The sequence below is a fragment of the Rhamphochromis longiceps genome, linkage group LG22, assembly GCF_057381845.1.
Source record: "Rhamphochromis longiceps isolate RC_006_pf linkage group LG22, R_longiceps_female_GT1.1, whole genome shotgun sequence".
In the NCBI taxonomy this organism is placed as follows: Eukaryota; Metazoa; Chordata; class Actinopteri; order Cichliformes; family Cichlidae; genus Rhamphochromis; species Rhamphochromis longiceps.
The window spans coordinates 22,469,424-22,484,724 of record NC_140577.1 but is presented as its reverse complement, the minus strand read 5'-3'; positions in this window follow the sequence as shown (position 1 = coordinate 22,484,724).

Below are 15,301 nucleotides of genomic sequence, written 5' to 3'. Positions count from 1 at the left end.
TGAACAGCTTCCATGCATCTATTGGGGAGCCAGTACTAAACCCAGGTGCAAGCCCTGGCCGACTAATTCAGAATATTGTGGCTAGAGCAGTAAGATGGGCTCATTCTCATTCAGTGGGGGGGGACAATAGTCTGGGTCCTCTATATCTGAGATGTCAGATTCTGAGTCAAAGCCTCCAATGGGCTCTTCATCCCATCCCCCCTGGATCATTTGTAGGGCAAGGTCCACAGGGATCCTTGCTGGCCTCATAGCAGCCATGTTACTTTAAATATTAAAAAAAAAAAAAAAACATCAGAAAGGACAATGTTTGAAATGCACAGGAAAACAGGGCTGCACATAAATAGTCCGCAGGTGCGCATTTGCTGTCAAAATAAAAGACGCATACCAGATAAGAAGTTGGAATGCTTGTTTGCGTACATTAGATGTTCTGGAGGAGGACAGACATTTGTTCAGAACTCTTAAAGATGTTGAATAAGCAAGATCCGTAAGCAATTACTTTGGTGTTCCTCCACCGCAAAAGAAGCACGTATTCTCTGAATTGATGATAATATGAATGATAATATACACGTATATATGACATAATGGCTTTTGCATGTTCTTCAAAGGAATTAGTGATTTGAGCTCTTGTGAACTTTAATAATAGGGCTGACAAGTAGAAGAAGAATGGAATGACCATTTGTCTTCAAACAGTTTGCTCTCTCAGTGACACAGCGGGGTATGTAATGAAGATGGTGTGAGAGTGGACATCCTGTTTCATTCTCTCAGCTATGTATGTGACTCGGTGGTAATGAGATTTTTGGGGAGCTTGTGCCATTCCTGGGCCCCAGCATGTGTCTGTCAGCAGCTCAGAGGAGCCGGTAATGACATTCAGTGGTCCTGCTAAGGACCAGCGATTAAGGGACAGAAGAAGCACTAGAGCGTGGATGTAGTGCAGAAAGCTTTGTGAAGATTGCAGAATGGGAGAACATATAGTGGCTGGCAGCTCTGTCTGTATCATAATGTCTTCATATTTACTAAAATGACTGCAGAAATCATCTGATGAGGCTGAAATATGGACAAAAATTGAAGCAGAGTAGTGATGAGAGTGGTGAACCGGTAGTAGCATAAAGGTTGCATTTGGAGTCTGCAAGGCATTGGCCTGGGAATAGAATATGACTTTATTGTCTTTTCCTAAGGCGGAAAAAATGTCCTTTGCTCACCAAGATTTTGAAAGACCACAAAAACAAAATAAGATACATCTGTTCAGCTAAGGCACATTGTTGGACTGCATAGATGATATATGCTTTCATTACCCTGACCATGGATAGTGTATCTTATTTTGAATGCATCTTACCTTGGGTAGTCCCCATAAAAAATATACTGTTCACTATTATTTAAGTAGCATTTAATACTTACTTCCTTTTCAAGAAAATTGATTTCCTTAATCCTTTCTTTAGCTTTTGGAGACTGGAACAGGTGCAATGAGCTTGTAATCTCATTGGTAATGAAATGTTTGCTACAAACTGGGACCAAGTCTGAAAGCAACTTTGGTGTGTCAGAGATAAAATGGCAACAAGATAGAGCCAGTCTGTTATCAGTTGGTAGTTGAATCATCATCATCATCATCATCAACTTTATTTATAAAGCACTTTAAAACAACCACAGCTGACACAAAGTGCTGTACATTGGAACTGTAAAATAAAATTACATGAGATATAAATAAAAAACAAATAAAAGAAGAGTGAAATCATTAATTAAATAACTACTGCATTAAAAAAGAAACTAAGTCTCACTGAGGTTAAAAGCCAAGGAATAAAAGTGGGTTTTAAGACGTGATTTAAAAGTGGACAGTGAAGGGGCCTCTCTAACATGCATGGGCAAATTATTCCATAATTTTGGAGCCACAATAGAGAAGGCCCTGTCCCCTCTGAGCTTCCTCCTGGATCTCGGTACCTCCAGGAGCAGCTGGTCAGCTGACCTGAGAGACCGACAGGGTATGTGGGGATGAAGAAGCTCAGAGAGGTAAGGCGGGGCAAGACTGTGTAGGCATTTAAAAACAAACATAAGAATTTTAAAATTAACTCTAAAAGACACAGGCAGCCAGTGCAGAGAGGCCAGCACAGGGGTTATATGCTCTCTTTTTCGAGTTCCTGTTAGGAGTCGTGCAGCCGCATTTTGAACCAGCTGCAGACGTGAGAGCAATGACTGACTGACCCCCACATAAAGTGAGTTACAGTAGTCCAGGCGGGAAGAAATAAAAGCATGGATCACTGTTTCAAGGTGCTGCCTCGAAAGAAAAGATTTTAGTCTTGCCAGTCGCCTTAAATGATAAAAACTGGACTTCACCACTGCTCTGATTTGGTTGTCCAATTTAAAATCACTGTCCAACTTAAAACCAAGGTCAGTAACAACAGATTTAAAATAGACTTCCAGGGATCCTAAAACAACAGAGGAGGACTCACAGGGACCACTGGGTCCAAACACCAACACTTCTGTTTTCTTTTTATTAAAATTTAAAAAGTTTCGAGCCAACCAAGCTTTAATGTCATCTAGACATGTCAAGAGAGGTTTTATGGAGATGGCATCCTTGCGTTTTAGTGTCAAATAAATTTGGCAGTCATCGGCATAACAGTGAAATGAGATCCCATGCCTTCTAAGGATAGAACCCAGAGGCAGTAGATACAGAGAAAAGAGCAGTGGCCCTAAAATTGAGCCCTGTGGGACACCACATGACAGAGGAGCAGAAGACGATTCGTAACCGAGAAGGCTGACAGAGAAAGTTCTATCTGACAAATAAGACCTAAACCAATTGAGTGCAGTGCCACCAATACCCACTACATCATGTAATCGAGAAATTAAAATATTGTGGTCTACTGTGTCAAAGGCAGCAGTTAGGTCAAGCAAGACAAGAACAACATGGTTACCAGAATCACATGCCAGAAGGATGTCATTAAAAACCCTTAGTAATGCAGATTCTGTGCTGTGAAGGGTTTTAAAACCTGACTGAAAAACCTCAAAGATTCCATTTTCATCTAGAAAATCTTTCAGTTGACTAAAAACAATTTTCTCTAAAACCTTGGAGACTAAAGGCAGCTTGGAAATAGGCCTATAGTTCGCTAAAACTGTGTGATCAAGGCCAGGTTTCTTAAGCAGTGGCTGTACTACTGCATGTTTGAAATTTGCAGGAACCACACCAGAAGACAGACTGCTGTTAATAATGTCAAGGACATACTGTTGTATACTAGGAAAAATTTCTTTAAAGAATTGTGGAGGGACAGGATCCCGTGGGGAACCTGTGGGCTTAATATGGCGAACCACATCCTCTAAAGAGGAGAGCGTCACAAGCTCAAACTGAGTGAAAACAGCAGCGCAAGGGACAGAGACAGAGGGGTCAGAGTCAGGAGCTGTGATAAGAGCCCTGATGGTGACAACCTTTTCAATAAAAAAGTTCAGAAAATCATTGCAAATCTCAGGAGAAACTTCCAAACAGACATTCAAAGGAGTATTAAGAACAGTGTCAATGGTCCTAAATAACACACGTGGGTTATGACAGTTGGAAGAAATAATATTTGCAAAATATTCCCTTTTTGCCTCTTTAACAGTGTTCTGGTAGCGATGCCAGCAGTCTTTGAGAATTTGAAATGATACATGCAGTTTATCCTTTTTCCACCTCCGTTCTGCTCGACGACATTCCCTCTTAACTTTACCCCGAATGGGGTAAAGTTGGCAATTACATACAATCTGTTTGTGATAACACAGCAATTAACTGTGATAAATCAGTGAAAATTGCATATCTTTTGTAAACTGTTTCAAATCTGTTGCTATGTACATCCACAGAAATCCATGCGACTACTAACATTCAGAGTCCAAACAGAACCTCAAAAATTTGAAACAGAAATTATTCCACAAATGGTGATGTAATACCTGAAGAGTCATTTAAAAGACTCATCAAAAGAGACGAGTCGCAGACTGACTGAGATATCCTGCAACAAGCTTACAATCTGTTTGCTTCCCATTAAGCATAACTGTAGAGTTGCCTTGTCACTGAAAGTGGTAGCCCAGATGCTCAGGGCATTGTGTGATCAATCAGCCAGTTGTCACAATTTGTCACCAAATGGAAAAAAGTTGAATGCAATAACTGGAAAATCACAGATTTTTCTATTTGCAAGGAGGTTGATATCCTATTTTTACTCTAGTGTAACTGCACTACAATTAAGAAATATATATATAAATCTTTTTTAAAGATCCACATCCTCAATATAAAGATATAGGGCTAACAGCAACAAAGAAGTGTAACACTGATTTCTCATTGAGATAGCATGGCCGGTTATGGTTTCTCTTAAAAATATTTTCTATAATAAACACCAACATTAAACATTTTTACACTTTTTACTCATGTTGCAATCCATAACAGTCCCACAAAAACACCATTAGAAAGTGTCAAAACCTGAGTCATCAGCTGCTGTGTCCCTTAGAATTTTATCTGGGACTTTATCCTCACCTTCTGCCAAGGAAACAAAACCATCCCTAATAAAAGGGATATAGTCATCCAAAACAGCAGGAATGGACAAATCATTATTAGGCTTTTTGCATTCACCAAATGTAACAGGTGCAGATTTAATTCCTTTGGTTTTAGCCTGCAACCCAGGACATTCTGCCTTCCAGTGACCCCCTTCATGACAGTAATTGCAGACATCCATTTTAATCAGACTTCTGTCAGTGCCTGGGATCTAATTTAAACCAGTCAACCTTACTCGGTCGTATGTGATTAACCAAAAAAAAACAAAACAAACTAGAACCTCTCCTCTCCGCTGTTAGTTTGCGCTCCCGATAATCACTCTTATGGAACAGCGCAAACTCATCTGCTGACACAGCAGTTTCAGTACCAGTTGTGTCTTTTTTGTCAGTGATATATGTTGCTACTTGAACCACAACATGTTTTTAAACTGCTCCAAAATCATTAACTAACACAAGTGATTAAATGTGGAAATTTCAAGTGCGCCTAGCCACCGTTTAAAATTACTTATTAAGTCTCAGGCAAACTCAAACATATGTTCTTTTCCCTTTGTTTATCTCTTTTCTTTTATGTTCTGAACCTCTGCCTGTATGCATCCTGAATGACCTCATGAGCTTTAAGCACAGCTGTCTTTATTTTGGCGTAAAATAGAGCTATCGTTAAAGTTCAAAGATCACCTTTGACTTACCATTGAGGGCACACTGAAGCAACAGCGCACACTCTGCATCCAACCAGTCTCTTGCTTTAGAAACACACTTAAATTTAAAAAAAAAAAAAAGAATCTGTGTCCTTTTTGTTAAATTGAGGAACTAAACATTATTGTCCAAAGGATGCACAGTGGACAATTTCCCACTAAATCAGCATCCTATTTTTCCAAGGACAAACGAGAAATGTCCAGCCTTGTTGTTTTCTGTTTCCTGACGAATCATCTCAACTTCAATTTGCTTTTTAACTTCCAATTCATGTTTCCAATTGAATTAAAAGGAGCTCTTCTTGTTGCTCAAAAGTTAGTCCAGAAAACTGAAGTGAAGCACTTCCTCTGGAATTGGATGAAACACAGACGAAAACCCTTCTTGGCCAGCCTTAATAAGACACATTTCCAATAACTTTAATTTCAAAGACGCTTTGATCGGTTCTTTGAGATGTTTATCTGTCACAGGAACAGAATAATGCTCAACAAATGTCAACAACTGCTCCTTGGTGCATTTTTCCAACAACTCCTCTGATGGATAAGCAGTAAATGTTTTAAGTTGCACTTCTTAAAACAGACAGATTCTCATGTACACATATAAATAACTGCAACTTCCCCTAACTAATCTATTGCAAATCTCCTCCCTAATTGTCATACAGCACTTGTGGTGGGTATCGATGTACCAGAGCCCAATGGACTAGGAGGCAAGAGACACCAGCAACTCTACTGATATCCACAGATGTACTCCCAAGCAAAGCTTTAACCACAGTTGGCTGTAACGCAACAGTGCCCTTCACACTGATCCTAAAGAGGAACATCACTAAACCTACTGGGGAAACGTTCACACTGCTTTAGAAAAACAATATGCATGAAAAGGAGAAAAAAAAACTATGCTCAACTCAGAACGCACCAAGATTGAGCCCAAAACTCCCAATTATTTCAAGCAAAATCACCAAATCTTCTCCAAACACAACCACCAAAGAGAGAAAAAAACTCACTCAAGTCAGATTGGTCTTGTCCCGTCCTTTCCCTCTTGAACAACTTATGTGATCAGAGAGGTTCAAACCTGTGTGACACTAAACAAAAGCACACCAAAATGGAGGTGCTACAACAAATTCCAGACTATGAACCGAAACAGGTGTTGCACTTTTGTTTACTGTGATCAATAAAAAATAACAGGTTGACAGGTTCAACGGTAGCACGACACTTATAAAATAATTGTAAAATTTACAAAAAATTTAAACACCAACCAAAACAGACAGAACAGTGCTGTGCAAAATTCAAATATTAACCAAATCAACAAAATATCACAAAACCATCTCTAAACAGCCCAGATTTTGTCACAACCTGGCTCATGGGCTATGACAAAAAATGGGAAAGGACACAAGAGAACAATTTACAAATATTTATTTAAAAACAATAACAAAACACTAATAACAGTCTGATGTATGAAATCAGTAAAATTAGTCATGTCAGTATGAATGGGTGTACTATAATTCCACACAAAGTAAATGTGACCAAAAACAAATACATGTGATGTAACTAGTTACAGAGGGAAGAGGTAAGAAGTAACTGTCATGGTCCGCGGCCCGGTGTCCAAGGAGCTGATGGGATGCCCACGCCCACGGGTGTGCTCCACGCCAGTCCGTTAGTCGCCTCTCAGCGGTAACATGCTTCCACATGAAGGCGGTTGCGAAATTCTCTTTTGCTGGAACAAACGCTAACCCTTTCCTTGTGCGCTTAGGTAACAGCTCGGCGTGTTTGGAGCCCTCTCCTGCCTGTCTTCCTGCCCGCCTGGAGTTTTTGGATCACTACCGGCACTCGTCTCCTCTATTCACCTGGAGCTTCCCCGCAGACCCTCACCCCTCCCTCTGGTTCCCACGGCCCCATCTGGACCGTAAGATTAATTCTCTACCCACGTATGCTGTTATTTCTCCGTTCCCCAGTAACCCTCTTCCTCTTTCTGTTGCAGCCTCCCACAGTCCCGATTACGGCGTTCCTCAGTTATTTCCCGGTCCCTTGGTTTTCTAGTTACCTGGCGTGTTTTCCTTTGACCCTTCCGGGACACCCTTAGTTAAAATAAAGTTTATTTTGCGTGCACCTTGGCATGTTGTCTCTGCTTCTGGGTCCAGCTTGTGTGCTGAACTACGGTTCATGACAGTGAAAACCTACAAGTAAACATAAAAATACACTTTACTGACAGCTGAATCATGTAAGTTGAAGTGGATTTGCCAAAACTTGGAAAAACTGGTGGTACAGTAAAATTGTTAAATTCACATGTAATATTCTGACAATCACCTGCAAGAGAGAGAATCATTTTGGAGCAAATATAGACAACACATTTGTCAGCCAGTACTTTTTAAATTATTTTGTCATGTCACCCTGACCTCTTCCCAAAGTGCTTTAATCTTTCTGCACTGCTAAAATATAGCAAAATGGTTTTCCTTTTGCATTTAGTGTAAATTCCTGGTATAATGCTTTATCATAACAACTTAAGCAATTTAAATAACTGTGATGTTTTAATCTGAGGTAGTTAGCCACAGTTTGACCTCGAGCACACACTGATTTCCAGTCCTTAGCTAATGTTTCAGTTTCAAACTTTTCATTTCATGTGTTTATCTTACGTGAAGTCTCCGGTGAGAGGAATTTCTAATGTAATGCCCTTCATTAAACAGTCCTTTGTCATGATTTTTTAAAGTGTTTTGGGCTTCTAGGTTTAGATGATTTTCTTTTCAGATTAAATGTGTCCCATTCTTTTAAAGTTTATAATAACAAAAGAGTTTACAAGATACAGACCTTGAATTTTTGTATTTGTTTTCTAAATGTGTGTTCTACATAACCTCTGCTTTACTAACTACATGAAAAGCATAAAGTACAACCCTTTTTGTATCAATGGGAAATATTTTGTTTTTCTTTCAAGTTTTTCTGACAGTAATAATTTTGCCACGATAAGCACCCATCACATTTACCTAAATAGCCCATAAATCCTCTAGACAGGCAGTAATGGCTCTCTGTGCCCTTGCTGTCAGATCTACTTTAAGTTGGTGCAATGCCAATGCGTTATTACCCACAATGTCCCATGGCAGGTAGTCTCCCTTGTCTAAACAGCAGTGCCCACCAAAGTAGAAAACCAACACTGTCATCCGGGGAAATTAGGGCCACTCAGGAACATTCTAATTTTAACTTCTTTTTTTTTTTAACTGCCAAATTCAATATCAAACGACAGGCCAGTTAAGTGGCTCAGTCGGGTCTTTGAGAACAAGTGGCAGTGCAGGTTGAAGCATCTATCTAATACGTTGGACTGTGAAAAAACCCTCTGACGTGATTTGGAAGAAGCCCATAGGTGACTAACACGTTCTTTGATTTAGATTTACTTGGTTTCACAAGGCAGTGCTATTCCAAGCACAGAACTCATTTTGCCAATTCGCAGGGATGCCAGGGTTTATTAGACCTTTTGCTATATGCTGTGTGCATTAGCATAAACATATGTGGCCACTTTCTTCCGTATGCAGGTGGGTGATTTAATTAACAGAGAACCCTTAGGGCTGCTGTCAGTGATTTCATGGTGTTGGGCAGGCTCGTACCCAATTCTCACTTCAACAAGAGTCATGTTTCCAATTGTTAAGACAAATATGAATTAATAGCAGTATCCCGCTTACAGTGGTTTATGTCAAATGAGGGAATGAATTCAGCCCACCTCTTCTCTCTTGCGCGTGAATTTATGACTCAGGATGAGGCCATTAGCTGAATGACACATCCCTACAATGTCAAAGGTCATCCACCCTATTATAAGTGAATAATTTCCACAAGAAAAAAATGCAATGTCGCAAGCCTCCAGCCAGGATTCTATTCAGTTTTGACAGGGCATTTCAACAAGAGGCAAAACTCAAAATCTATTCAGCAGTCAATTTGCCTCCCTGGCTCTGATTATGAGCACTGCTGCAGCAGCAGGGTTTGATAGCTGCTATAATACTGCCAGACAGTCCAATTTCTCCCCTCGCCTCTCAATGCCATTCACACACACTCACACACACATAGAGTCCAGCTCTGTATACATCCCCTCAACTAACTGCTATGATACACCATTAAGTCAATAACACACTGAGGGGAAAAAAGTAAATCATTTTCCCACATATATTGGGTATCACAAGAAATCCAAATGCATTTCACTTCATCTGATGACAAACAAAGGTTTCAAAATGTAGTCAGCCATGACAGTTTGAACAAATTAAAAGTTCTCAATGGTGGTGGCAGGATTTGTGATAGACTGATATCATCTCCTTCGGTTTCCTTTCTTTGGTTTTTCTCCTTCTCTTTGAGACTCCCTATCAGTAATTTGTCTGCATTGCCAGCCATGGACTGATTGTAATAACGCTTCCATTGAATAGCACAATCAGCCCTCAGCCCTCGTGTGAGTTTTCCTTAGAGATCGCTTGCTCTGTCTTCACAAAATAGAAAAGAAGGGAGAGATTTGTATCAAGGGAGCATGCGCAGAGAAAAATTCATTATCTCCCACTGAATTCAAACTAATATGCATAATATGTGCTTTCTTATAAAGCACTGAAACCATGAGAAAGGACACTGTTACGGAAAGTTGAAGTCAAAATATAGCAAACCGATTTTAATCCACACCATACTTTACGCCGTCTTTGTTTTATGTTGCTGAGTTATTGGCGTATCAAATGAGGGGAAACAACTATTCTCTTGCAAATTTGTGATATTTATACATGTTTTATAGTTTTCTAATTAAAAAAAAAAAGCCACAAAGACCCAAGCCACCCCCATCCTCGTGAATAGCGGACGTAGACAATTACACAATCTGCTATCCTGGCTGCTGTTTGCACAAGAAACACTTCCCTCTGGACACAAGCCACCAAAACAGCAATGCTTGAAATTGAAAATTGGAATTCATCATCTAATGGCGTCCAGAGAGTGGGTCCTAAGTGATGATTGAAAGTATTGGCATAATGCCCACTGGAGTTCTTACATGAGCCCTTTAAGGGGTTTTAAGGTCTAAAGCATTTAACACTTAGCCTGGGGGAAGAACTCTTTGCACAGTGAGAAGGATTTCGTTGTTGGCTCTGTCATCCTCAACTGTAGTGCGGTGATTGTAACTGGTGAAGTAGTGAAGAAGCAAATTGAAAAGTGTTGTTTTGAACTATGTTGTTTTGATCACTCAGTCTGTTGAGAGATGTTTGCCTTTATAGTAACATATCCTTGATTTTTCTTTAAAGGATAAGTGAAAACTAAAACTAAAGCAGTTTCTGCTGTTTTTTGGAGTTGAACTTTTAAACAAACTCAGTCAAATCCAATGTTTTCTTTCTTCTTCTTGTATCATGTTTTTTCTGTTTAAATCAGATATTAGTTGTAGTTTATGTAATTTTCCATAAATATTGATTTTTTTAGCAGTTGATAAAAACCTGCTGTGTAATTTTTCTTTTTTCAGGTATTTAGAATTCGGTAGTGACATTCTGCCATATGATGTAATAGAGTTACACATAAAATTTAGAATCAGATTTTAAGCTATTAGACCAAATGTGAAAATCACTGCCAGGGAATGTGAGGCACAGATTTAACATTTCACAAAATCCTGAGAACAGGGTCTTTTTCCAAAGAAAAAGACACCTACATACTTGACATAGACTTACAAAGTAAAAGCAAAAAGTTGTAATTTATTATGACATTTCTTTTCTCTTTCTTTCTCTCTTTCTTCAGATTTCAAAATATTTAATAGTTTGGGTTTGTCACGGCTGGCGGAGGGAGCCGTGTGGTGTGGAGGAAAAGGAGGACCCAAGATGCAGCAAACTGATGATACGAGTGATGTTTTATTTACAAAGGTGGTGGTGACAAAAACAGGCAACGAGGTATGAGTACTTTACAAACGGAAACCTAAACTGGGAGAAACTAAGTGACAAACCTGAGACCATACAAAAGGGGTGCGGGGCAGAGACAGGAACACCATAGAACGCAGAGGTAGACGGATGAATGCAGACGAGCCGACAACGAACACAGACCGACACCCACTAAATATACACACACAAGGTAATCGGGTAATCGCACACAGGAGGGAAGAACAGCTGATCTGAATACACATGATGACCGGAGGAGACAAGCTGAACACAATGACAACAGAAACAGACTTTCAGAACAAAACAGGAAATCTAGAACACGAGCCTTCAAAGTAAAGCAGGAAACAGACTGATTTGCAACACAACACGGGGACATGAACAGAGCACCAAGGACAGACACAGGTAGGGCTGAATATACATCAACTTCAGGTTCAACCCTAAACTAATACAAATCAGAATAAACACAAAACGCTGGGTCAACGACCCAGGACCATGACAGGGTTGTTTTTGTTTTTTTAAATAAATTCACGTTTTAAAGATTTTCTGTTCTTGGCTGCCCCTTTTCCCATTTACCAGCAGAAAAAACTAAAATTGCTCTTCCTGGCTCTAGCGACCAAAACCAATTTATAGCCAAAGGCTGTAAAAAACTGTAAAAAAAAAAGATTGATAGACCGGCTGTTATGGGTTTCTCTTGTTTTGATTTTTGTATATTTAATTAAAATTGAGATTTAAAAAAAAGTTGAAAACTTGAAACTATAAACAAATCTGGGCATAGACAGATTGTCAGTTTGTATGGCCACATGCATAAGATACCAATATCAGTTTAATGTAGAATGTCTGCCCATATTTGAATTGCCTGGCTATAGTGCCTAAAGAGTTGGCACAGAAGTAAAACAAAAGCAAAAAAACTGCAGCAGCAATTGGCAATCTGACATCAAAGCCCCCAAAACAGTCTTTCAGAGACTAGAGACAGTCCCGCTGCATTCTACTTTGGTCTTCTGCATTTGGATTTGCAGGTTGCTTCAAATCCCTGAAACAGTGATGATTCATATAGATCATACCTTGAGCTTCAAAACTGACAGAATGTGTGCAGGTTCCTGAAAACTGGACTCATTCCCAATCCATTACACCTCAACGCCTTCCATAGAATCCTTCCATACACTTTCTGTGGAGTTAATTAAATGTTTTGTTTTTTTAATTTTTTTTAACCATAGATGTAATGGCGGGAGGCTACCAATCACATTTGTTCTCCACTTATTGGACTTCTGCTCAGCTACTGACACGTTTTAAATAATGCAGTTCCTATGAGGTGCCCCTGTGATTTTACATGAATTTTTAAAGTTCAATAAACGTTTTTTATCCACTGGCCATACCTAATGGAACCCATTACTTTTTAATGCTTAAGTATTTTCTACAGTGTTAAATTCTGCTTCATTATTGAGCATTACTGCAGCAGCCTCTTTGTTATACTGTTTAAAATGAGAATAAGGCCTTTAAATCTTTACAAATGTACAAACCAAAATCATCAGTGCAAGCTAATGTGCATTATTTAACATTTAAAAGCTGGTTATTTTAAAGCTAACAACTTCTGTTGTGAAAAAGTTTGAAGTAAATAACAACATGCCACAGATGAGTTACCCAAGATGCGAGTTTAACCTAAACTAGATAACTATCCGAAGACCAGGGCCCTGTGCTTCGTACGTCGCTTACTACATCCAAGATCAAATGAAACATCCAAGACCAAATCATCGCGCTAACTCTGAGCTCGCTATTCCGGTTCCCCGAACACACCTGTTGTTGACGATTAGTATAGCTGGATGAAGTAATGTGAGATCACTGGGTGGCCCAACAGGGGCTACGCATCGATAGTAGAAACATTGATCGGCAACCCTTTGATTGGTCGGCGAAAATGTCGAAGGAGCGCGCTCGGTATTTTTCGGCAGCAGAGCAAGAACTCTTGAGTGAGGGATTTCAGGAGTTTCAGAGTTTAATTAAAACGCAAGGGAACACTGCAAAGGCTGCAAAAGCAAGGAGAGAGGGCTGGCAGAAAGTTGCTGACAAATCAAACTCGTAAGTAATTTAATAATAACAATAATAATGGAGTGGATTTATATAGCGCTTTTCAAGGCACCCAAAGCGCTTTACAATGCCACTATTCATTCACTCTCACATTCACACACTGGTGGAGGCAGCTACAGTTGTAGCCACAGCTGCCCTGGGGCAGACTGACAGAAGCCAGGATGCCATATTACGCCATCGGCCCCTCTGGCCAACACCAGTAGGCGGTAGGGTAGATTTATCATATCACACTATATTATCCAATATTATATTACATTATATTATATTATAATATGTTATATTATATCCCCTTTCACATTAGAGCCACAACAGGACCCACTAGAACATGGGAACAGGTAAAAGTGAAATATAAGAATATTCTACAGAATGGTAATATTTATCACTTATATTGCTTGTCGTCTCTTGGAAAGAGACCCTGGAATAATCTGTTTGTTTGTTCATAACAGCAACCAAGAAAAGGGCAGAGCAAAAAAAAGACAGGTGGTGGTCCTGCACCCCCTCGTCAACAAGTTGGTTAAGTGAATAATACCCTCACGGGAAAATCGATATCTCTCTATGAGCACACTGTCGCGCTGAGCTAAAGGATCCTGTCTGTCCCGCAATATACGCTGAATTCTGAGGACTCTCCTTATCAATCTTGCACCTTCCGCAATGGGTTGCTCGTGTAAACGGACAGGACATGGCTGTGACAGACTTCCCAAATCCACCTTCGCTTTTATAGCCGTGGTCTCTCATCTTGATTACACGAAGTAATTTACAATTACTACTCTGAAATATGAATTACATCTGTAATAATCACATACATGTAATAGAATGTTAATAGTACATTTCCCTTTTTTAGGGAATGACCTGTATGTATCTGTGTGAAATCAATAAAAGGATCAAGTGCTGCATTATCTTTAGTTACATTGATGTTATTTATTTATGGTGAAACAGTGGTGGAATATCGCTGTTGCTTTCGTATGAATGACGCGGACATACCTGCGTGGCCGCGATCTAATCCTGTTTACATAAAGTAAACCTGCTCCCCAGCAGGTTTACGCTTACGGCTCTGTTGCTATGACAGCAAGTCCCGGATGGGCTTCGGGGAACCGAACGATCCAGGATCACGCGAAATCGTCAACAATCTCATCCAGCTAACTCACTTAGCGCGGTACGAAGAACAGGCCCCTGATGGCAGAAAAGTATACAACAGTATTACAACATCCCTGATTGACCCCTGAGTGCAATTTTTCAATAAATGCAAAACCTGAAAGCAAAACTTATATTTAGTTTAGATTTCATAACTAACATTTTGCATTGAGTGTTTAGCAGTATGTTGAAGTAGAAAAGGTGCATTTCAAAAAGTTGTTTGCAAGCTATCGGGTCACCAATATGGAAAAGAAATAGAAAAAACTTATAAAAGACTTGCATAAGATTTGGCTTGCTTCATATAGTTAATCACATAAGGCTTATATGATTTACTCGTGAAAGTGGCCACTTTCTCATTACTTACATATATTGTTTTAGTAAGTATCCAAAACATACAAGTTTCATTTATATAATTTTTCAAGGGATCTTATATCTGTTTTCACTCTTGTATGCTTTTCATACAAGTTTCACACAAGACAGATACAAACTTTATAAGATTTATATAGATGTTTTTCATATGGGCAATTACGTAGTCATTTTCAGCGAGAGAGATGGGGGCTACAATTTGAATATTAAAGTGCACATGGTGAGAACTACTTGGAAAAATTTCTGTGTGTCTGCGTGTGGGGTTAAATTGTGGAATGGGTTAGGGTCTAAGCACAAGCAACGTGAAATCTCCCAAAATTTAAATCAATGTACCTGCTGTACAGGGATGAGGGCAGCATTAAGCTACAAGAGATGTTTTCAATATAGATATGTCCAATGTGATAAGTTATCATTGTTAGAAAACATATTACTCAGGAAGAAGCTGCCCGACTACATGACTGATCTATGAATATGTGAATATGTGTATAACTTCTTCCCACTCCTTTTCGAGCACCTGTTGTACCAGAAGACAATATTTTCCTTCCTACATGCTCTATCGTGTATATATGTAAACATATGCTCAAAATAAATGATCAATAAATCAGTCAATCAATATGTAACATGCCTGTGAATGTCAGAGTCGATTAACTGCAGCGCTAAATGATATGCTCACAGGCCCAGTTGGATCAG